The following is a 25,303-nucleotide window of genomic DNA, read 5'->3' on the forward strand; positions in this document are numbered from 1 at the left end:
ATTATTATTATTATTATTATTATTATTATTATTATTATTATTATTATTATTAATTATATGCTCAAGCAAAGTGTATGTGGTAAATCTGACAAAAAACAAAGTTGACAACAGGTATCATGGGGAAACTTGGTTAGCAAAAGGTCAATCCTAGAAATACTGGACTGGTTAGAAAGTTATTGAAAGTGAGAAAACAGACAATTGTTTTATAGAAGGTGATATTTATACATTATTGGAATAACTAAGGTCCAAAAAAACACTGTAGAAATAATCCAGTTTGAGACCACTTTAACTGCCCTGGCTCAGTGCTAGGTAATTCTGGGAACTGTAGCTTTGTTAGACATTTAGCCTTCTCTGTCAGAAAGCTCTGGTGCCATAACAAACTACAGCTCACAGGATTCCCTAATACTGAGCCACAACAGTTAAAGTGGTCTCAAACTGGATTATTTCTGCAGTGTGTTTTGGACCCTAGTTCCAGATAAAATTTATCCATATCTTTATTTTGAGCACTTGGAAAATAACAAAGTTTGTTTGTTTAATGTCTATCACTACTGATAAATATACATATAAACTATTCCAGTCATTTTACTATACATGACCTCACAAAATTTGCCTAGATGATTTTTAGCTATGCACTTCCTGATGAAGTCATGCAGCCTCATAACTGTATAGTCAAACATACTGCTATTGTAAGACAGGAATCTTCATCAGACAGGAATCTTCTACTGCTTTACCTGAACATTTGTACTCCATATTTAGATTTATTAATAACTCTTGAAAAATTTAGTACTTGGTTTTAGTCATACACAAATGTAATGTGACAGCCAGGAGTACTTACTGGTAGTTTCATCTGATATTCCAGCTGCGCACATTCCTAGAAATGGAAAACCTAAAATGATAGTGCACATGCTGGTAATCTCAAGGCTGGACTTCTGCAATGTGCTGTACATTGGGCTACCTCTGCTCTGTAACAAGTTCAGAAACTTGAGCTAGTTCAAAATATGGCAACCAGACTGATTGCTGGAACATCCAGCAGTTATCACATTACACCTCTATTAAAAGCACTCCATGGGCTAGCAATTAGTTTCTGGGCAAGCTACAAAGTGTTGGTAATTACCTTTAAAGCTCTACATGGTTTGGGTCCAGGTTACATACTGCATTACCTCCTCCCATATAATCTAACTAATACACTCAGGTCCTCTAGTGGATATTTACTCCAGTCAGCCAGGACTAGGTTGGCAACTTTCAGCCAGAGGACTTTTTCTTTAGCCACCCATAAATTGTGGAATGCCAGAAAAGATTCAACTGTGGGGAAAGGATGCATTCCTTAGGTTGCTTTTGTACATTGTATAGTATAACATGTATATCGTATACTTCACACTTCTGCAGATTATCCATTCAGGACTTTTTCTTTTTTTCTTTTTTTTAAAAAAAAGAAAAGTTAGAACCTTCTAAACAGAGACTGATGGAGAGCTCTGAAGTAGACGTGTATGTCATCACATAATTAATCCTATTATGTTAGGAGGATATTTTAACAAAAGCCTTTCATTCATGCCAACTGACTCAGAAATAATTTTTAAAGACAGAATTAGTTCTTCTTTAAACCCAGCTTGATTTATAAAATTTAAGCATTAGAGAGATTAAACATAGAGTTTAAATTAAATTTTACTTATGCAGAAAAGTAGAAAATGTAAAATATGGTGACATTATAGCAAAAGGTAAATGGCCATCAATAGGAAGATTCACTTCATACAATGCTCCTCTGCTTGTTAAGTGTAATCCCTTAACAGACATTTATTAAGTATAATATTCATGGTGGCATTAGGGACTTAAGTCTGAAAGCCTGTCAAAAAGGCCCATTCCATCCCATGTGAAGTATTTAATTTTTTTCCCTATAGGCTGGATAAGCAATATATATTTTATAGCTTTGTTTAACCAGTCCTGCATTTCTTCTATTGCCCTTTGGCTAACCATGTTTCCCCAGAACAGTGATTAGTTGTTCTGTTCTATTGGTGGAAGTGCTGCTTGAAACAATAAGGTTCCTAGACTGCACTGGTGTTTTAAAAACTGAATAGCAGCTAGATGAACCCTCAAAATATCACAATCCTTAGAATATAAGTGTAGTTGCAGAAAGTCCATCTGGTCAGAACCTCAAAAATCATGGGCTACCTTCCAGGGAAAAGGCACTTGCTTGTTCTGTGAATACTGGTAAACACCCCACCCCCGTTCCCTACATAGTGTACAGTTCTATGGGTAATGGTATGCTGAACTTTGCTTTCTTTGGAAGGAGAGATCATTGAGATCTTCTGGAATTTTGGCAATATTTGAAGTTATTTACAACATTTTCTCTCCTAAAGTGAAAACCATACCATGTACCATACCTCCTTTGTATGCAATGAAATTATCTCAATTAAGATGGACTCTATAAAGTTTCATCCAACCCAAGTGGTGGAATCTTCCATTCAAGTTCTTTAAAAGTTGAGTCAAGTTCATATGCAGTATGCAACCACTTTTGGAAAAACTATATATCCACTTAAAACAAAAATTTTCCAAATATATGATCTTAACAAGCAAGGAAATTAAATCAAGGATATACTCCATACATTCTTGAGTTCAAGCCTTACCAAAGAATTTATTTAACCTTCTTGCTAGGAAAAAAAATTGTCTTTGTTTTTTTTTTTAAATAGCAAAAGTTATATTAAAACTAGAGTTGGTTGTACAAGGTGTTGGTTATCACCTTTAAAGCCCTACATGGCTTGGGCCCAACCTATCTAAGGGATCGCCTGCTTCCATACAATCCGCCCCGTACACTCAGGTCCTCTGGGAGGAATTTATTACAGCCCTTAAAGACCAGGTTGACGGCGACCTCCCAGAGGACATTCTCTGCAGCCACTCCCAATTTAAGGAAGGGCCTGACAGACGAGATCTGTCAAATTACCAATCTAGAGAGCTTTAAAAAGGCCATTAAGACAGATCTCTTCCGGCAAGCCTTCCAGGAATAAAATGCTCGGCCACAAATAAGACTTCCCATCCAGTGAACTATGCCCATGATGATTTTTATTTAGCTTGGTCGGTTTTAATATGTAGTTTTTAATCTTACATTGTTTAATCTTGTTTTAAGGGGGGCATTATGTATATATGGATGTATTTTAACCTGTTGTACGCCGCTTTGATTGCCTGGCAAAAAGCGGGATAGAAATAATTTTTTTTATTATTTATTTATTTATTTATTTATTTATTGTTTTTATTATTTATTATTGTTATGAAACCACATTTTAAAAAGTTGCTTTGAAATTTTTGTTGCAGTTACTTTAAAAATTAGTCTTGATCGCATCTTTGTGTGATCTTCAGAAGAGTTATATATAGTCAGTATTTCTACAATAAATCCTGCTCATACCATTGGGGGAAAGATCTGGATAGCACAAAAAACAAAAAGAAAAGCAGGAGTTTCATGAGCCTCCTAGTTTTCCTTTGGCGAGGAGCATTGCCAGGCTGTTTTTTCATTGGCCCGGTACAGACTGCCACTTGCAGTGGCCTGAGGCCGAAATTAGGGCTGGGGAGTGAGGAGCATCCGCACACTCCTCACTCTCCCAGTGCCATTTTGGGCACGCATGTGCCGATGACGTGTCTTGTGCACCACATCCAAATGGGAGGGGGGGCACACAAAAGATGTCACTGCTCCGCTGCGCTGCGCTAATGGTATCTTGGCAGCAGCATGGAAAGAAGCTGCTTTTTGCAGCTCCTTTTTGGAGTGGATATTTGCGGCGCCCGTGTGGTTGTTGCCCCTTCCTGCCCATCTGTACCGGGCCTTTGTTTCCATTTTTAGGCAGGTGCTTACTCCATGTGCCTCTGGAAAAACATTAGTCTCACAGGTTTCAATGTGTGAGTTTAATTTCTCTTGGAAATTCTGTGATGGGCATTATAAGGGGCACATTACTAGTTTTGTTTGGGTGTTTGTTTTTGTTTTGGTTTGGTTTTGAAATCATGTTGTTCTTGCATTTATCTATTTATTTATTTATATCTCACCTTTATCCCTAAATGAGATGGCAAGAATAAGGGAATTTTCTGGCTCTGTTCTGGTGGTTCTTGCTATATGGGCATTGCAACAGTGTTTCTGGATCAATGGAACAATGAGGGTGGGAAAGCTGGTGGGATACAGCACTCCATTCACTAGACCAAAAGTTATCTTTACAAATAAAATTACAACTCTTTGTCTTATTACACTAGCCTTGATGACTGAGAATCCTTTACACTTCTTCCCTTCTCTTCCCCCTCCCCAATTCCCGTTCTTTTTATAGTTACTTATGTCAGATCATGATTTCATGGACTCTGTAATGTTTTCAGGCCTGATATTTCACAAAGTTCCACTTTTAATTACCAGAGTAAGGCAAAATACTTCTCTGCATTACAAACAACATTATCTTAACCCATATTAGGAGAAAAGAGGAACAAATCTACTTGAGAAGGCAAAGGCTACTTTAGCCATTTGCAACTCTCCAAGTATTTATTTACCCAAGCTTCCCTTTATAATTACAGGAAACCAGAACTGCATTGATCAAAACAAAGTAATGTCAAGGACAAATATGTTGAACTGGAATGAGTAGTTTTGCTATTTATCATTGCACAAGGTAGACTGAACAGCCGGGTTCCCTGAGCCAAGTTTCAACCTGTATTTTCTGCAGTCATTAATATCTAGTCTAGTCTTATTTGTTTAAATATTTGCAGAAAGCTGAGTGTATAAGAAGTCATTGTGTACAGCCAACAGAATAAAAGTTCTTTCTTCAGAGTAGCTAATTTTAAGATTGATTTTAAGAAAAAACAGCCTAACATTAAAACATACATGCTTAGAATAGTAGTAGGCATTTGGAGGGGGGGGGGGTCATTCTAAAATGAAAGCTTTGCTGAAATACTATTAAAGAAAGTTGCCACACATACAGTAAGACATGATCACATTAGTTTCTAAATCTATCTCCTGAAGCTTACTGAGGTTTTGGTATTTTCTAAAGTAATACAAAATTGCATTAATCAAGCACATATTTTTCTGCTGCAAAATAGTTCTCAATAATGGTGTATTCCAGAGGGTTTTTTATTAACTGGTTTCAGTAAAGCTTTAACCTATTGACAACTTGGTAAGATAATACCAATAGTGTTTTAATCAAGATCATCAGTCACTATCATTCCTTGTGAACAGGGCAAATATTAAATCATAAGAAACTGAAACTGGAATGGAAAAAGACAAACATAGGAAGGATGAAGAAATGAAAACTACTAAATATTTAGATCCAATTATGCACTGGGTGAAATGTTTAGAATTATTTTGCATTTTAACAGGGTGTTGCATCAGATAGGAGGGGCATGCATACAAGTTTTTTCTAGCTGGGATGTAAATATTTAAATGTGAGAGGCTCAATGTGGATAGTCAGCAGCAATTTAAAGGATAGAACTAGGCCATTCTAGTACTAGAAATATGTTTATGTTCCTTCAATTTTTACTCCAGCTCGATTTGATATTCCTACTGTCCAAAATAATTCTCTGGAGGATAGTCAGAAGACTATGCCCTCAGACTACTTGAGTTATGATCATGGCAATTGTGAAGAAGTTCCATTGGGAATAACAGTACTCTTTCCCCCAGCCATTCCTATGCACCAAGAGCACTTAGTGCATGCATGAAAAGTCTGCACATGTCTCCCATATACTTAAGATTTATTGCCATGTAGCATGCACATTATCATGTTCTAGGTGAAAATGGGGGATGGACTAGCTTTATTGAGCCCCTTGAAAATTCTCCTTCACACATGCACATTGTTCTACATTAGTCTTGGAAACATATCAGGCATGATCTGCAACAACCCTCAGTAAGGAAATAATGGGCTGAGTAGGTCCACTGAAATTAAAAACTAAGAGGCTGTGCAGACCACCCCTAAGAGGCAGCCTGCAACTGTCTCCAACTACGCCACATCGGGGCTGCAGCAATAGCATGCCACATCCCCGATCTGGCCTTTCCAGGGCACAAAAAGGAGCTGCAAAAAGCAGCTCCTGACTGTGCCCTCGGAAAGGGCATAATAGCCATAGCACTGAGGCTTTAAGGCACTCCTTTGGTGCTGGGTTGTGTAAATGCAGCAGCAGAGGACCACCCTGTCACTGCACACCATGTGGAGAGTGTGCGGCATCATGTCACTATGGGGTGGAGTTGGCACATGAGTTGTATGAACGCCATGCCCTGACTCTGCCCCCCAGGCCAGCATTAATGACCAATATACACAGCCCTCAAATAAGATCAATGGGATTTCAATTATTTCAGTGAAACTATTTTAATTTATAGCTAAAGTCTAATCTATACTAGAGTCTCAGCAAGGGCTAATCTGTCATATTTGCAAACTGTTTCTGTATTGCTGATATACAGGTTGATTTTAGTCTGGAGTAAATCTAGGACCATGACCCATACCAATACACTAGTATTCAGAAGTAAATCCTACTTCAAATGTATTTTAAACAGGGTTTTATTTCCCACCTATCTTCTATTGTGACAAATGCAGATACAATACATGTATTTTAGAATACATTTTAAATAAATTTTAAAATGGCATTCCTGGCCATTACTTCTTTAACAAAAAATTGGTACCAGAAGCAGAAATAGTATAGGAACAATAGGGATAGGTTCCTCCCTTACCAAAAAAAAGAAAAAGAAAAAAGGAGTGGGGGGAGAGGAGGAGGACACTTAAATATATTCTAGCAAATGTTTTATTCAAAAACTGACAATATGATCATGTCAAACGAAACACCAAGGCCAAGTAAGCCTTGTACAACTAAATAAAGTAATTCTGAACTTTCTAGAGAACATTTGAAACCTTCTTCAACAATGCATCCAAGGGTGATTTTTTTTCTCAGGGGTAAAGTGAAACTGGTTAGAACTTTATCAAGATCAGAGGAATAGAATCAAAGAAATTTAGGGCCTGAACAGTCAGGCCAAAATATAGCTGCTTCGGGTCACTTTGGAGGCATGCTGTTTAAATTATGCATGCATCCTAGGAGGTTGGAAGCCACGCTAAAGCCACGCTCCAGCCCTTAGAACTAGAGTACAGCTTTGGCGCAGCTTTTGACCTCTTAAGATGCATGTGTCATTTAAACAGCATACCTTCAAAGAGACCCAAAGCAGCTTTATTTTGGCCTGACTGTTCAGGCCCTAAATTTCTTTGATTCTATTCCTCGGGCCTTTAGCAGGTAAGGGATGGGGAGAGTTTATATATAAGAGGGAGGGGGGCAAGATTAATCTATGTAAGGGCTACAGTCAAATTTTAAAATTATTTGTGTTTTCCATTCTTCCTGGGCAATCGCATATAGTGAGGGAAAGAGTATGCAATCTGCACCTTCCCATATAACTTCAAAACTCCTGATTTGATTATCGCCTTAGGGAATGCCCATATCCTCCTTGGATGGACACAGATTTAAACAGGGCAGTGAAATACATTTTAAAAGCATGGGTTGCCACTGGGCTGTGTTGGGGCCTGGTGTTAGGGTTGCCATCCCCGAGGACCTCCAAACCGGGACAAATGTAGGACAATGTTTTAAAATGTAGGACCTTTTTTTAAAAAAAATCCTGCCCAGACAATTTTTTAAAAAAGGTCCTACATTTGAAAACATTGTCCAAGGCCTCGCTGGGGTCTGGGAGACAGTGTCTTGCAGGCCCCAGAGAGGCCTTGGAGGACTCCGCGATCGCGGAGCCCGCTTCCAAGGCTTCGCCGGGGCCTGGGAGACACTGTCTCCCAAGCCCCGGCGAGGCCTTCCAGGGCTCCGCGATCGCCGGCCCCCGACGGCTCCCAGGCCGGGAAGGAGGCGGAGGCCGCTCCTCATCGCGGCGATCGCCGTAGTGGGAAGCGGCCTCCTCCTCCTCCTTGGCCTCGCGGAGGCCTTGGAGGACCCCGCGCCCGGAGCTTCAACCGCGGAGCCGCCTCCAAGGCCTGGCTGGGGGTGGGGGTGGGAGTGTCTCTGCGGCTGGAGCTCCAACCGTGGAGAGCCCTCCCAGGCCTCAGCAAGGCCTTGGAGCCGCCGCGGGGGCTGAGGTGGCTGCGGTGGGCGGGGCCGTCCCGGTTTGGGCGCCAAACCGGAAAGGGACCGGGATGGCACCACCCAAACCTGGATTGTCCCGCCCCCCGGCGGGATATAGCAACCCTACCTGGTGTTTACATGACACACACCCCTAATGCATCTGGAAGCTGCTCCAAGCCCACCCCAACCTGGAAAAGCAGGGCCATAAAGGAGCAGGAACAAAACACTCCTTTTTGCCCCAAATTGGGACCAGGCACATGCAATTGCCATGGTCCAGCAGCAATCGGGGTGGAAGCAGCCTCTGGCCTCTCCTTTGCCCATCTGCTTGAGGGCTGAGTCAATTTTCATCTCTGTTACAGCCTCAGAGTCTAAACTAATGTGGCTATCAAAGGAAGAATGAATATCAAGTATTTAATAAGGGTAAGAACTGAGACTGCTTTCTCCACCCTGTGTAGATTCAGCCTAAGTCTGAACACTTGACCAACCATAAAATAAGATCAGACAACATAAATTGAGTTAAACTGGGGCCATATTTATTAATCTAAAACCTATTTAACTGTTTCAAGTTTGGAGCTGAGCAAGCAAAACGGGAGACTCAGATTTCCACAAATGAACCATTCTCAGCCAACCGTTGGGCAAAACACCAGACCCCAAGGGCAATCCAAATAAATTTGTTTGCTATCTTGGCTGGACATATTTTGAAGGCCACATATGGAGTGCTCCCTCTCAAGCCCCATGACTTTATAGAGGGTAAACTCCCATATCAGCCCCAAGAGTTGATCTCTTCTCCAACCATCCCGATCCTGTGCCCCATGAAGGCAGCTCCCGAGACCAACCCTCTACCACAGTGTCAAGGTGTACACCGATCTAATATCTTCTCCCACTCCTATTTGCCCATGGAAGCCTATTTATCAACCACCTCATGCCAGTTTTCAAAGTCCCAACAGATACAGTATGAAGTCGGCAAAAAAGGAGAAAAACCCCTGCCAAGAAGGGAGGGGGAATTCCTACCTGGCCCAGAAACAACCTGCAAAGCTCACATTGCACTGAGGAAGGGTGTGTGGATCCCCAGAATGAGAAAATAGCACATGTGAGGGGGAAGCCACTCCTTAAACAGACTTGCCTGTTTAAGGTACCTGGACAAAGACATGCCTATCAGTTAATTGATTTACAAATAATTAAAGCAAATATATTTTTAAAGCAAAATTAAATCAGAAGACTATATAATCATACATTGTAACTGACCTTTTTGAAATGTGGTGTATTAAAAATATTAAGTAAAATCACTTAACTGTTTCATTTCCTCGGACATCAGTTTAAAGGCTGAATGGATCTGTGATTTCATCCAGTGACTGCCAAGCTGTATAAATTCCTGCTCTCCATTTGAAAAAGTATTACTCTCAGGCTAATAATAGGCCAGTTAAATTTTAATTTCTCCATATTTTACCCAAATGCATGCTTGCTTGCTGTTTTATCTCTTACTCTTTGTTATTAACTTATATTTTCATATATAATGCTTCCTGTTAAGTCACCTTGACAATTTTGGGTGGAAAGTCAGGATAAAAGTTAATTTAATAATTAATCTTGTGTTCTACCCTAACTTTTAAAAAAAGCAGTTTAATCATTCCTCATATGAAGCATTTTATTGCTCTTTACTATATCTTTCCCAGCACATTTTTGTTTGAGGTGAGAAAAGCAGAACTGCACAGTACAGATGCAAGCACACCAGAGTATTATGTAAAAGTATTACAATGTTGACCATCTTATCTGCAATCCCTAGCCCAAATAATCCCTAAAATGGAAGTAGCTTTTTCACTGTGACTGCAGACTGAGTGCACATTTTCATTGAGATATCCACCATGACCCCAGACTGGCAAAGCACCCAAGAAGGGGGGGGAGATTACTTCTTGATTATTAATTTCATAAGACAATGTTACATTTTTCCTTTTACTTATAGTGTGTGTGTGTGTGTGTTTAACAGAATGGGTGCTATTTATATAGCTACCCTTAATTTTTCTATGTCCTATATAATTCCCTCAAACACTTTTTACCAATAGAATTGACCTCAGCCTTAAGGACAGGGTAGGGAAGACTATAATAATGGTAAAGAAAGGCTACTGCCACCAATAGAGTTAAGCAAATAGTATGACAGATGTACCCAAATAGGAATACTCCATTCATTTGAAAGCAAACGAAACAAAGGTCTAAGCAGATTTTGAAATCTTAACTGAATCTCAGCGGTTAGCAATCAGTAGGAAAGAGCTCTAAATATGTTTATTTGAATGTGAGATAGTTGCATGGATCCAAGATTTGTTGAAGTGACTGAAGAACAATGTTTGGGGGAAATATGTAGAAGTGTTAATAAAATCTTGCTGTTCAAGGTCTCCACAGAGAAAAGATGTAAACATTAATTATGCTACGTGTGATGGCTCCAAACATTTTCTTCCACCCACAGTCCCCCCCATTCAAACCTATGGGGCTTGAATATGTGCGAAATTCTGTTTTTGCGAGGAGTGTGTGGTCAGAACAGATCCCCCATGAAAACAGAGGGCTGACTGTACTCTGTTCTACATATAATGGAGGGAACCTACACTTGTTGTAAAGAAGCAATCAAACCACTTTTAACTGCTTTGAAACAAACAAAAATGGGGTGGAACAGATGGATAGGAAAAAGTGGCATTTTAATCCCTCCCCACCTTTCCATCATGAAAAGTGAGACCACAGACTCCAAGTCCACAAATTAGAAGAGACAACTGTATTGTAATCCAATATATTGTAACCCAACTCCAATAATCTTTTGGAGATGTCACACTTTCATTTCTTCACTTTGCGGCAACCTTGTACTCGTATTGGGACACTTACATGCAGCAGCAAAGACCTGCATTTTCCACCTTGAGTCGGACGATTTGGGCTTCTTTTTCCTCCGATTTTTAGCCCTCCAGTGTGGCTTCAGTCTGGTTTCCAACTGCTTTTGAGACATGCTTTATCTAAACACCCTCCCATCAAAGCAGCTGGAAACCACTTTATTTTGCCCATATGTTTCATCTCCATTTTAATAGATAGGTCTCTTTTTCCAGATCTACCACATAAGAAGCAAAAAGTGGTAACAAAAAGAAAGGATTTTATTTACTTATTTGTTTGTTTGTTTATGGAATCATTTGCACACTTTATTGGCTACTATCTGCTTTAAGAACATACAGTGGTACCTCGGGTTACGAAATTAATTCGTTCCGCGGCTAATTTCGTAACCCGAAAAACCTTCGTAACCTGAATTGCCATAGGCGCTAATGGAAAAAAAGCCGCGGCTCTGCCGCGGCTCCATTGAAAATAGCGCCGAGGTTTTTTCGTAACCCGAAAAAACCTTCGTAAGCCGAAACAATAAATCCCTATGGGATTTTTTCGTATCCCGAAAAATTCGTAAGCTGGGTAATTCGTATCCCGGGGTACCACTGTATATACATCTAATGAGATCACAATTAAAACCTAAGAAAAATCAAAGCCAGCAAGCTAAAGCTATAATTAGTAAAACCACTTACATTATTATTCAGTCCAGCACACAAATAATAACAGAATCTAGTAACGGTCTATAAAGTAGCACCTTACAAATAATGATATCAGAAAATGAGGCAACATATGGGAATAGGGATTGTATAATCATTCCTTTCTAATGACATTACAGATAATAATTAAAAAGTACTTAAGTTATAAATGGGAAGGTTGTTTACCAGTCCTTTTCTTACCATGCTTGTTCTTTCTTAAATTCTGTTTGTGGTCACTGTGACTTTTGAAATTAGGCTATGCGAGCCCAAAAAACTATGGATTATTATTTTGGGAGGCACTGCCATAAGTCTCTGGACACCACTGAGTGAGCTTCAGTGTGTTCACACTGCATCAGGGTATGATATGTAAACAGCAAACTGGCACTTGGGAGAACTGCGAGCCCCAAGTATGCAATTAAAACCCAGATTCCAATTAGAAACATTATTAAAGCAAAAGAAAAGGATTGGGAAAGAATAAAATGGCTTTTGAGTTAAATGACTTGAACTAGATTTTAAAGAGCAACAAACTTTTGTATATACTAGAATGGATCTTCCATTTCTTTGCAGGAAAATACCACCATAAACAACGGGACAGCACACAGAGGGAAAAAGAAAATTATACAGCTTTGAGTTCTACACACTCATGGTCTTATGCAGCATTTTTGGAGAGCTTGGCTAGACATTTCCTAGGGATGAATCCTATGCAAAGTGTGTGATCAACACCTTTCCACAGTTGAGGAAGGTAGGTAGGATAACGTCTGTGAATCAAGTATATTTCTTCTTGGTTTTCTAGCAGACAAGCTCACAGGGGTAGGGGGAATAGTTCACCATGTGTGAGGGAGTGATGTTTAATATGCAGGAAAGGAAGAAAACTAGTGAAACTGCTGGGCTAGGGTACCAGAAGCAATGGATTTTTTTAAAAAAAGAAAAACATAGGCACTCATTTTTCCTGAAGGCTTAACCACAAGCAGATATAGAGTATGAATGTAAAAAATATGCTGGTTACCATATAAATTTGATTTCTCTCTAACAGTTTCTCTAACACTAAATTTGACAAATATCAAGGGGGCAGAAATAACAAGGCTCTTCAAGTGCATCTATCACTTGTGCTTTTAAATACCCCAGCTGAAAGACAGGAACCTTTAGCAACAAGCCCAATCAGCATCGAAGAGTTCAACTATTTCATAGGGAAGTCTGGACAGGGAATAGCCAGGATATGTTATCAGATGAATGCCCCATTTTTGGCAATCCCACAGTTGCCATCCCTTTTCAATGCTATCCTACCCTCTTTTGGTTGGAAGCAGGAAGAAAGTTGGCTTTCTTATCAAAATATATCTTGAACCAAAATTTCATGTAAAATGAAGTCAGAATTTTTCTTCAGATCAACATCTGAAGAATTTCTAAAAATAAATCATGTAAAGTGTTTATATACCTCTAAGCTACTTGCATTCATAAATATTATTACCCCGGAACAATACAACTAGAGATAACTGACTAAAAGTACATTTAACTGTTCTGTAAGACTGCAAGTAGATATAAATAAAAATACAGCAGTTAGAAATGTTACTTTTCTGGTGGAATAAGGGCGGAAACAGATGACCCTGGAGAGGTGGGCTTGAAGCCGCCCTTTCCAAATATCAATTGGGGTCACAGCAAACACACACTGCGACCCCAATCCACCTTGCACCAGGCTGAAAAAGAAGTGACTCTTTGCTGCTCCTTTTGGGGCAAGCAAAAAGATGGCTTTTCCTGCCCTGCTGCAGCCCATGTGTGACTTCAAGCCACTCTGGCAGCATACAGTGTGTAAACACCATGCCACCAGAGCACCTGGAAGCTGGCCTACGTCTAAGAACCAGTGTGACTTCCGGGCTTCTTGGAGGCATGCAGCAGGGATGTAGCCAGGATTTTAGGAAGGGGGGTCCAGACTAAGTGCCGCCATTATATTGGGGCTTAGGTGCAGTGGTGCAGCAGCACACACCATTCATTTTTCTAATGGAAGGGGGGGTCCGGACCCCAAGAACCCCCCTTGCCTACGTCCCTGCCTGTAGCATCTGTACACCATGCCCCCAAGTCAACTGGAAGCTACTTTTTCATGCCTGTTTGTTTTCCCCCAAAGAGACTAGTGGATTTTGGAAACTGTAGTCCAAAAAGGTAACATTTCCAAACTCTGGTAAAATGATACTGGATGTTTCACATACTGGATGTTTCACCATATGAGGTGGCTTATGCATGTTTGGTGCTGGGGAAAAGTAGTTAGCTAACATAATGCCTATGCTGCTTATGTAGTTACACTACATGCTTATTAAGGTGACAAGAAATATGCAGAAATATTTATTGGGAGTGTAAGAGATAGTAGTGGATCTGTCAAGCACAATAATCAAATTGGCAATACTGAAACTGAACAATAATTAGTCCTATGTCCAGACATACACATACACACCCAAACACAGGATCCAGCATAGAAAAGAAACCATCTTAATCATCTTTCTAAAACATATACAAGTAACTTTACCTGCAAAAACTTGTTCATAATTAAACACATGGTCTAATGGAGAAAAGAGAAGATCAGCTGTAGGTTAGAGTAATGCAAGGAGAGAATGGGTAAGGAAAAGCAAATTCACAGGAAGTCCACAAAGTAGCAATTAGTATAGACATGGAAACGTTGCTAACTCTTATAGATACTTCACGCCTTTCACCATGCTCATTAATCTGCTTAAGAAGAAAATTCAGCTATCAGCATTCAAACCAGAACTGGGCAACATCTGAAATGCTGGGGGAGAGGAGATCACTTTTCAGACTGTTTGCATGTTAAAGGGTCATGGCCCAACTGAGTACAGGCAAGGAATGGTTGCTAATTTTAACAATATTTGAAAAGTTGTCTGAAAGACACAGTCAATACTGCACTTTCAGTAGCATGACTATAAACTTTCCAGTTTGTCCCCAAGGGCATGTTTCAAATACAGAGTACTCCAAGCAAAACTCTAATGGCTGATAGCTAGCTAAACTGACACTTGCCCATGTATTTAATCCAAACGCCTCTCAGATATGTTAGACATTATATAGGATTACCCTCACCCAGACCTAATTTTGCTGGTACGTTATCCCTCAACTGGGGAAAGTTGGATCTGGAATAATTCAGCTTCTTCCTTCTGCAAGGCTACAGGTAAAATTGCATCCTTCAGGAAGTGACAGGGGCAAGAATTATTCTGGTGTAATCTGCAGTGCAGAAATAATGCAGCCTGACACTGCTTTAACTGCCATGGCTCAATGCTTTGGGGTTCTAATAAGAATAGTAAGACTGTGGGGAGGGGTAACTGTTTCCTGACTAGTAAAATATTCAAAATCTTTAATAGCAACAATTGTAAAACACAAGATTAGGGAAAGATTTTGCCATTAAACTGATTCTGTCTGAACAGATTATAGGCAAAGAAAAATGATGAAGTCTAGCTGTCCTGGACAATTTTGAAATGAAGTAAGTAACTTTTCTTAACCATTCATTTTGAAGGAGTAGATGCTTGAAAAAAACTGATGACTCTTCAAAACATGGCAAATGTGTTGTGATGTAGTAGTACTTGTTGCTGTACATCCTGTTTTTTTTTAATAAAAAAATCTAAATTTTATTTTTCCAAACAATATTTTGGTCCATTTCCTGTCCTTTTCCACAAAGTTCCAAAGCATTTGTTTCTACCTGATTTTATTGGGTTGCTTTGTTTTTCACTTCTATATGTGCTCCTCACATGAATTGTGAGAATTGAAGTAGCTGTATCCTATACCTCAGCCCTCCATGCATTTAGGATGTTTTCAGACTCTTCCCTATCTCTCTTCTACCTCTCATGCATCTATTTTTTAAAAAAAACCTCTTGCTTTACCAATAAAACAGCCCTGTGCTCAAAAGGATCAAACGCACATTTTAGTCAATTCTAATTTGCAGGCTTGGGGGGGATGGGGACATCAGTTGGAATTTTCTTCAGATTGATTATTGTCTGCATGCAGGGTTGATGTTTCCTAGCACAAAAAAAAACCCTACTGCTTTTGTACTAAGATGCTATAGATGTTTTTTATTTTAAAAAATCCTGAAAAGTCACTATTCATATGTTTGTTTCCCTGGCACAAAGAACACACTTACTCCCCATGTGAACTGAGGAATTAGGGGTTGAGGGGCAAGCAGACTTGCTCTGATTGAAGAAACACAGCAATTGTTCCATTAAACCTTAGAGAACGTTTTTAAATAAAAACAAAATTAACAAGACACTGGGAGGTATACAGAAGGAGACTTTGTAGCACTGCAACATCTGGAAACACATCTGAGGGATTTGATGGGTTTAGGAACACCACATCAAATTCAACCCATATCACAAGCTTGAAATCACAAATGAACTGAAATGTGCCACCTTTCTGTTTCATATTTTTAAGCAACAACAAAAGTCAGCAGAATGTTTGGATGAGAAGGTGACAAGAACTGTTAACAAGCAACACTAAATCTTGTAAAAAACAAATTCTCTGCACCCATTTCAGTTTGGTTTCCAGCCAAGGTACTGTACTGAAAGTAACATCCGTTGCCCTGATCTACTCCAGGGAAGAAAGGAGGAGTCCTACTCTATTGATTTTCCTGGATCTCTCAGCATTTTTCATTACCATTGGTTAGAATACTCTATTGCCTCAGTGCTGTTAAACAGGAGTAGAAGGTGCTGTTTTATGTATTTCCACTTTGTCTGATGGAGCAGTTTCAGAAAATGGCATTGGGAGCCTTCTGTCCAGCCTCATGGTTATTAAAATGTGGGATGCTAGTGGGTTCAATCTCATATCCCATACTGTTCAGCCACTGGGTGAGGTTTACAGAAATTTGAGAGTAAGGTGTAATCAGTATATATTTTTTTTTATCACTGGGTATGGCTGATGCTGTGCTATGCTGTTTCTGGACCAGTGGCCTGATGCTGTTATGTGCTGGATTAGGGCTGATAAACTGACACTGAATCGAAGACTCTCAAGTGCTCAAGTCTGGAAACTGCTTTAGCTATCTTTTCGTGGGTGGGGTAGACAGCAGATATATTTCTTTGGAGTACTGTTTGATAGCTCAGAGTACCTGGGGTTACTACTAGCTGATCCATTAGCTACAGCCTCAACAAGGAAAACTTAGCCACAGATGTCCGTGAACTAGTAACTTCACTATATGTGGTGTTGCCCTTGAAGACAAATTAGAAGCTGCAGCTAAGGCAACATGCAGCAACTGGACTGATTACCAGAATAGAAACCTTATAATACTATTTTTTTAATGAATTGCACTGGTTGCCAATATGCTATCACTCTAAGTTCAAGGTGCTGTTGATAATACTAATATTATTATATTAACAGCCTTAAGTGGCTTGGGATACCAACACTTGCAGGAATGACTCTCTCTCTATAAGCCTACCCATGGATTCAAATGTGTGTGTGGGGGGGGCTCCTTTGTGTCACATTAGTGAGGGGAATACACTGTATAAGTTTGTGGGAGAGGGCTTTCTCTGCTATGGCACTCCAGCTGCACAATACTTGGAAGCGTGATTGGCACCAACAATCATGCCATACCTGTGTAATAACATAGCTTTTGCTCTAGTCTTTGGGAGCCTAACTGAGTTCATCCAAATTTTTGTACATGTATGGTTTATACAGTGAGTCTACCATATTTGTGGGCTAGCCATCCACAGATTGGAGTTTCTCACCTGGCCCCATATTAGTGAATAGCAGAATGTGCCTGAAGATGTGATGACACAGGTGTGTGCACATCACTGGCCATTGACTAATATGGGTTTGAGCTCTCAAATTTTTCCCCATCCATGGGAGTCACTGGAACCAAACCCTCATGAATAAGGGCCCACTGTATTATCTTAAGTGTTTTATTGTCTTAAAATGGTCTTGTTTTAACTTCTCAAATGGTTTAATCTGCTTTTAATCTGTTTAAATTATTCTTCCTTGTTTATTTTTTTAAAAAAGTACAACAATCAAACATTATTCTGTGATTACTGTTATCCTTGAATATAGGGCAATATATAAATGTTTTTGATAAAATTAATGAAAACAACAATTAATCTAGAACAAATAATCAGTCTAGAAGAAGAAGGTATCTCCTCAGAAAATCAATTCTGAAATTATCAGCTTCCTTTCACAACAACCAAAGACAGACTTAGAATAAGATGAGGTGGTCAATTTTGTTGGAGGTGGAGACTATGGGGCTTTCCAGACGGTCATTTGGGACGTCCTCCGGACGTCCCATTTTAAAAAAGGGGCGTCTCTTTTAGACGCCCCATGTCCTATTACGGACTCCGTCCGTACAAGATGGCGGCGCCCTTTCTACATGGGCGCCGCCATCTTTACGCATCGGACGCATAGCGTCCAGACGCGTCGCGCTGCTGCTGACGTAGCGAGCGCGCCCCTGGCGCCTCGCTACGTCGCAAACGCGACGCAAAAAGAAGCTCCATTTTGGAGCTTCTTTTTTCGGTCCGCGCGGGAGTCGGGCCGTCTATAGGCTCCGGCTCCCCCGCGGACCTTCTGGCGGCGGCGGCAGACCGCCGCAAAGCGGCGGTGTGTAGCCCGCCTGAATTTCTGCTTCTAGGACCAGGAGCATGGGCAATAGAGATTGCTGAAACATGACAACTAACAAACGAAAACCAAGTCCACAGGTATTCTTTGATAGCAAACAGAGTGGGTGGCCCTGCAGAATTATCTCCTCCAGGAGATGTAATGACCCTTTTTGCAAGGAAAAAAGGGCAGTTCTGTGCGTGAAGAAGTGACTGAGGGGCAGCATGCCTCCCCTGGTCCACACTTGTTCATCCTGTCATAAATACTGAGACCTCATTCATATTCCTTTGAGTGGGTTTTGGCAGACCTTCAGAATTGTAGCATACTCATAGCAATATATACACATTATACTAAACAGCAAGGCTGGCGTGGTCATATTAATCCATCTGATAGCTCATTTAAAATCTCTTTGAGAGAAGTCTTATTTGCTTGGAAATATTTATGAAACATTAGTACCTGAGGTTTGGCAGAAATATTCTTCTTCTTTGAAAAAACAAACAAAATAAAAATAGTTGCACAATGACATATAGCAACAGTTATTTCATTATAATGATTTCTGCCTGTCAGAGGCAGGTTCTTTGGTCAGGTACACCTGACGTGTATCTCACTATACGTCCCTACATTTTCTTACAAAAGTTTGTTTCTACTAGTAATGATTCTTAGCTTTTCTCTCTCCTGCAATGTACCTCAAATTACGTAGCTTCTTTCCAGTTTCATTTTGCTCATGTGTGACAAATTCACCATGCAGTCCCCAAAGAAATCTCAGTAAGCACGTCATTTTGACTAGTACCTTGATATACAGAGAAAGGAATCTTATGAATATTTTGAAAACTTTGGGGTATACTGCCCTAAAAGAGTGTTGGTTAAGTGACACTGAATTCAATGGGACTAATTCCCTTGGATATTGGTACAGAACAGAAGCCACAGCTATGTAGCATTTCAATGTAAACTAGAACACCTTATATATGTTCCTGCTTTCCTGTGGCAGGGCAGACTGAGATGGAAACAGCAAGTAGTGAGAAGATATATTTGAACAAGTCAGCCTTTATGTTCTGATCCACACTCCTAGATTGATTGGAAAGGAATACAAAGGAATAGATTGATCACTACACACAAATCTGAGACAGACAAGAAAAGCCTATTAGGGAATCTTGCTTTTGTCAGCCACACTGGTGGAAGCAGACTTCTTGCCAGCCATGTCACAATAGACTCTTCACTTTTGCACCCAAAACCCATGAACACCACTTATTCTGAGCTGGGGCTGCTCATGTTCTGAGACTTGATACCTTGAGTTCAGTGAAACAACCCATTTCACACTGAACTATTATTAATTGATACATGCAGATCAGTGGAAGAACATACCATATTGGAAGAAATCTCCCCTTCAATTCTATGGCCATTGTGCTGGTCTGAATGACACATCTGGGAAATAGATAAAGGAGAATGCTGCAATATCAGACAGAAACTGCCATGTTGTACTATCCACAGACAATTCAGTTTCAAGCAAAGATCAGATAAATGTTAGAAATGCTAACTAAGATATCAAAATATTTTTCACAAAGATCAGGATTTGTATCAAAGGTTTGTTTTCTTCATGCTAATATTTGGAAAGAGACAACAAAATATATTTAGTTGTAAAGAGTGAAAGCGGTGTCAACACTAACTTGTTTAGCTACTAGCCCTTAAATTAGAGGGAAATACATGTTTATTGGGTTTTCAAACAACAGTGTGATCATGACATAAATACACATATTCAACAACTTTTCTCTCCAAACACTGTTTCTTTTTCTACTCCCAATGTTGTGATCCTAACTGTGAAGATTGCCACGGTCTGGTAAGATCCATACCCCAACTTTGTTATTTAATAAATATTAGAAAAAGACTAGAGCAGCAAACCAAATGCATAAAGAAGGAATACAGTTCTGAATTCTACTGGCTGCTGTACACTCCACTTTTTCAATACAGTCCCTATGCCAAAAGATGTTTACCCAAGACATAAATATGTCAGACATTAAAAACAACAACACCCAAATGGAATTAAGTTCTCCTAGAAATTGCTGATATATCCAATGTGGTTTAAAAGAAATTGACTAGAAAACTAAGGGGCTTAAAGTGCCACAGCTAAACAAGATTTAAAATCTCAAAAGTCAAGAAGTAGGTATAACTGACCTGGATGCTAATTTATATCTTCCATATAAGACAAGGATTTGTCATGTTAATTACAAATTGGTAGACAAAAATAATTTCATATGCTAAAGAAAAGAAAGGGAAAACAACACTGTCAACAGAGACATCAGAATAACATAAATTCAAAACTCAGGAAGCAGTGAAAGCCTTCTTCCATTTGTAATTCAACTCATCCCTTTAAGCATTTAATGGGATGAAACATAGGAGACAGAGAAAAGCATATGAAAATCCAGAAGCATCACTTTGACATTATGAACTCCAACCAAGAATTGCCAGTATGTTTAAGCAGTTAGGACACTTTCCCCCCAAAGTCACAGAGCTGGTCATAAGTATAGATAACATCTTGTACTCCAGTTTTGTTCCAAGCCATTTTAAGCAAAGCAAACACCATGGCCAATTAAATATCTAGATGCAAAATCAAACTGCAGCATGTAAATTCAGTCATTCTAATGTTTTTAAGCTCATGAACATTGGAGAGTGCCACTTTGGGTTCCAAGTTTTAAAAACAAAATCCTATTTAAACCAGCATCGATAGACAACAAAAAGACTACCAAAGCCAAGCTGTTTGTTTAAACACATGAACACATTTTTGCAAAATGCTGAGACTTCCACATCCTTGAGTAGTCTTCTTATGGGGATTTCATTAAAAAATGAGATCAAAACAATTCTCGTCCTCACTAAATATTGGAGGAACAACACACTAACATGGCAAGATGTACATCCTGTACATATGAACATTTGAGGGTTTATACTGTAGGTTTACATACACTCAGTACTTATGTTTTTAAAGTAATTTACTCAGATTCTAGAGAGGGAAAGATTGCAGCTGACATGTACAATTTGCACAGATGTAGGTATAGATATATAGCTACATGCAAATATGATGAGACGTTTGGCACAGGGTGCAGTCTGTTAACAGGGAGGAGACTTCGAATTAAATGTGGGCACGCAAGTATGAAATGGTGAAAACAAACAATGTGAGTTTGGAAAGGTGGAAGTGGCAACTGAAAGACCAATCTACCGTACTAGCTACTACATTTATTACCCATGTACAGCACTACAGCAACAACACTGACTATTTTGCAACTTTGTTACAAGGATTACAAAACATCATATGTGTGTAGCACTGAGACCATGTAACAGCACTATCTGAAAGCAACATGTAAATCCTCACTTAACACTTAAAGTATTTCACATATGCAAAGCCTCTACATTCCTATTTCTTACATTCATCCCAAAAAAACAGTATCACTGCCATAAGGGCAAAGACTAAGTGAGAATATCTTGTTGTAATGAAAGAAAAGATAAGAGCAGCAGGAACTTCCCTGTTCTGTCCCTTCGGCACTGTGATAACCCAACTTGCCATTAAAACCTACATTTCACATCAAACAAGTTTGAAGTTACATAATTACAACCCACAAATAAATCTGTTCTGACTCGGAGTGATCATTTCTAGTCAACAGAGACCCGTTTCCTTTTTCTGGTGATGTTTCAAAAATGACCGCTGTATAAAAACAGGGAAGGCACTGCTCAGGTAAGAAGCCGACGTTTGTACCAATGTGCCAGGTCATCTGCCCTCTGGGAAACTGGTCATATCTAAAGGAAAGTTTCCTGCGTCTCCTGATGACTTTGCACAGATTCCCTAATATGACTCGAGCTGCTTGCTAGTCTCCAAACAGAGCGGTGGCTTCTCAGACGTAGTGGCAAATGAAGCTCAAAGATGACCACGTACCCAAAGGGTACAGACTTTTAACATGCATGGTGCTAGAAATATGGACAGAGATAAAAAGTATGAAACTGTGGTAGAGTTTGTTTGTTTTCCATAGCAAAATATCTGGGTCACACACAGCTTTTGCGTTCCTGGGAAGAAAACCCAAAGCTGTGCTCTAGAGAGTCAATCCTAAATTCCAGGCTGGAGCTGTGGAAGAAACCCATGAAATTGCTCTAGATGAGTGGAAACAAGAGAGTGTCCGGTGGCATCTTCCAAGTCTAACAACCTGGTTCTTGTGCAGAGAGTGTGGTCTGAGCTGCAGCCTTAACACCTGTGCATGACCTTGGGCACCCCTTCTCCACAAGAGCCTTATGACACCCAAGAAGCCCTGTCCTGGTTTCTCTCTAGATGCCTTGCTTGTTGAAATCCCCATCCAGCAAAACCTGATAGGAATATGTGAAAACACATGGAGAGGCAGCCCGGAGACGCCTTGCCTCATTGGGCTCCTTTTGCCAAGGGCTTCAAATGTCAGGAGAAAAAATGGAGGTGGGGGGCAAGAGAGACTTAGTGCTCTAAACAGGATTGAAGGGTTCCCTCCTAGTCTTGCAAAGAGGCTGCCTTCGAGAAAGCCATCTTCCCCATTGACAGCTAAGGAGAACCCCTGCCCCCCCCCCCCCGGTCCTTTATTTCAGAGCCTCAGAGGAGAACCATCCTCTTGTTGCTGGGTGCCAGGCCAAGCCATAGCAGCCACGTCCTCCTTTCCCCGGGGCCTGTCCTCGGAACCTGAAATGTCCTCCAGTCGGAGCCTCGCTAAGAAGCAGGACTTGATATTGCTGGGAGCGTGGTGAGCGCTTTCTCTCTTTCCTTTTTGGTCCTGTCCTCCCTTTTTCTTGAAGGCCCTCTTTCGGCCTCTGAGGCGAGGGCAGCTGTGCTAATCTAGAGAGTCTAGGGCTGCATCCACACTGGAGAAATAACGCGGTTTGGCCCCGCTTTAAGTCTTTGTCTGGCTCTTGGCTATGGAATTCTGGGAGTTGGAGTATGTTGTGGGGCCCAGAGCGGAGCCCCACAACATACTCCAACTCCCAGAATTCCATAGCCAAGAGCTAGACAAGGACTTAAAGCGGGGCCAAACCGGGGTGTTTCTCCAGTGTGGATGGAATTCTAGTCTAGTCTCGGAGCTATGAAAGAAACCCATGAATCTATATATATCTAGGGAGTGACTGGAGCGTTGGGCCAGGTCTCTGGAGTCCGGGGTTCGGATCCCGGCTACCCTCCAACTCTCTCAGCCTCAGCCTCCCTCTCTCCTCACGAAACTTGCCAAGAAGAAGACAACCCAAGAACAGGAGCCAGCGCCCAGGACAAACCCTCTCGCCTTCCCTTACCTGGCTGAGCGGCGTCGGGTCCCAGCCTCCTGGAGCAGAGGCTCTCTCTCCTCGGACAGAATGGAGAAGCCGGCCACTCCAGCCTCCTCCTCCTCCTGCTGCTGCTCCTGGGCTCCACCTGACGGGGCTCGCCTTGCACCTGTGCGCCGGGGAAAAAAAGCGCGGGCAAGGCTTCCTCTGCTAGCTCCGTCCCTTTTCCTCTTGGGCTGCAAGGACCGGGAGAAGCCCTTCCTCCTCTTCTTCCTCACGTCCCCCTCCTTTCCTCCCTTCTTTCCTTCCTGGCGGGGTCCCCCACTCCCAGCTCCAGAGAGCGGCGGAGGGACGGCGCAACCCCTCTCTCCTCGCCGGCCGCCTAGTGCCGGAATGTCCGCTGAGCCTCCGCCGACTCCGCGCCGAGCAGCTGCTCCCCTGCCATTGGCCCTCCCGGCGATGACCTCACGCTGGCCACGCCCACTGGGGAAGGGGTCGACCCCCTCCCCTCAGACAGGGCCGGACCCTAAGGGTCAAAAACACGGGTCCCGAGGCAAGTCAAGCCAGAAGGGCTGAAGCCTCAGGGCCACCGCCCCCTCCCTCTCCTTGGCCAGAGTGGTGCAGGTGGACGGTTTCACACTGGGGACCTTTCTGCTTCCATCCCGAAAAAGCAAGCCAGTCCATTAACGCTTATGACACACAGAGCACAACAAAGAGTTAAAAGCACATCACTTAGGACTTTTCCACATGGGGACTTATGTGCCTCCATCCCGAAAATGGTTAAAGTGCTGACATCCTGGAAAAGCAAGCCCATTTGGTACTGGTCATCACACACAAGAGCACAGCAAGGGGAGGCACGTCACTTAGGCTCCAATGGGTATTTGGCTATCAAACAGAGGAGGACAAACCTCCATTGCTAGGTTAGAAATACGTTTTCTGCACATGATCCGGACTTTCATTTCCACCAGTGCATACACACACATGCTCCAGAGAGGGAAGGGAAATGGGAACGAAAATCCTCTTTGCCCTAGAAACTGTTTCAGAGGAAGGCAGGGTGAGGTTTCCCTTTGCAAACTCCCATAAAACCACACACAAACACAACACACACACACACATTAGAGAGAGATTGTATGTACAGCGCTGTCTAAATTTACAGCGCTTTATAAATAAAGGTTAATAATAATAATAAACCTGCCTGGTTTCAGCAAGAGCAGAAACTCCCAGATGCCTCCTTTTCCAGGACATGTCCTCTATTTCTGGTGGAGCAATGGTTAAATGCCTGTACTGCAGCCATTCACTCAAAACCACAAGGTTGCGGGTCCAACACCAGCAAAAGGGCTCAAGCTTGACTCAGGCTTGCATCCTTCTGAGGTCACTAAAATGAGTACCCAGATTGTTGGGAGCAAATTAGCTTACAGTTGTAAACCACTTAGACACTGCTTAGGCGGTATGAAGCGGTATATAAATGAAGCTTGTTTGTTTCTCTCTCCTGTACAGGAGGAGTTCCAAAACATCCTCTCTCTCGCTCTCCCCCATCTGTTCCCTTAAGAGGCTGCAAAAGGAGGGGTGCAGCCACACCAGAGAAAGAGATGTGTGTGTGTGTCCATTTAAGAATAAGTATTTCTCTCTCTCCTTGGCACAGCAAGGAATCCTGGGAAATCTGGCAACAGAGAATCAGGGACTTAGTTTTTAGACAGCTGCATTTACGTGCAGAGAGCAAATTCATGAATGAACTGGACATGAAAACACAGTAGTTTTGCAAAAATGCTTATTTCCTGATTCACCTCACTTTCTGTCTGGTTTCTGACCCGTTTGAGTGTAGCATCATCTGAAAAGCAATCACAAAATTGTCCCTACTGCCCTGGACATCAATTTAACATTCCAATTTTCCTCATGTGATAAAGCCCTGGGACTCA

At 41.2% G+C, this 25,303-nt stretch overlaps 1 protein-coding gene across 1 annotated transcript in view; it reads right to left on the reverse strand.

Moving 5' to 3' along the window:
• CHRM3 (cholinergic receptor muscarinic 3) overlaps positions 1-23,749 on the reverse strand; it is a 397,697-nt gene extending 373,948 nt beyond the window's left edge. Inside the window, 2 exon segments of the mRNA XM_042445960.1 lie at positions 19,500-19,559; positions 23,418-23,749. The gene's annotated coding sequence lies outside the window, so the exon portion shown is untranslated.
• Between the last annotated feature and the right edge of the window lie 1,554 nt (positions 23,750-25,303).

This window comes from Sceloporus undulatus, chromosome 1, assembly GCF_019175285.1.
Source record: "Sceloporus undulatus isolate JIND9_A2432 ecotype Alabama chromosome 1, SceUnd_v1.1, whole genome shotgun sequence".
NCBI classification, from domain to species: Eukaryota; Metazoa; Chordata; class Lepidosauria; order Squamata; family Phrynosomatidae; genus Sceloporus; species Sceloporus undulatus.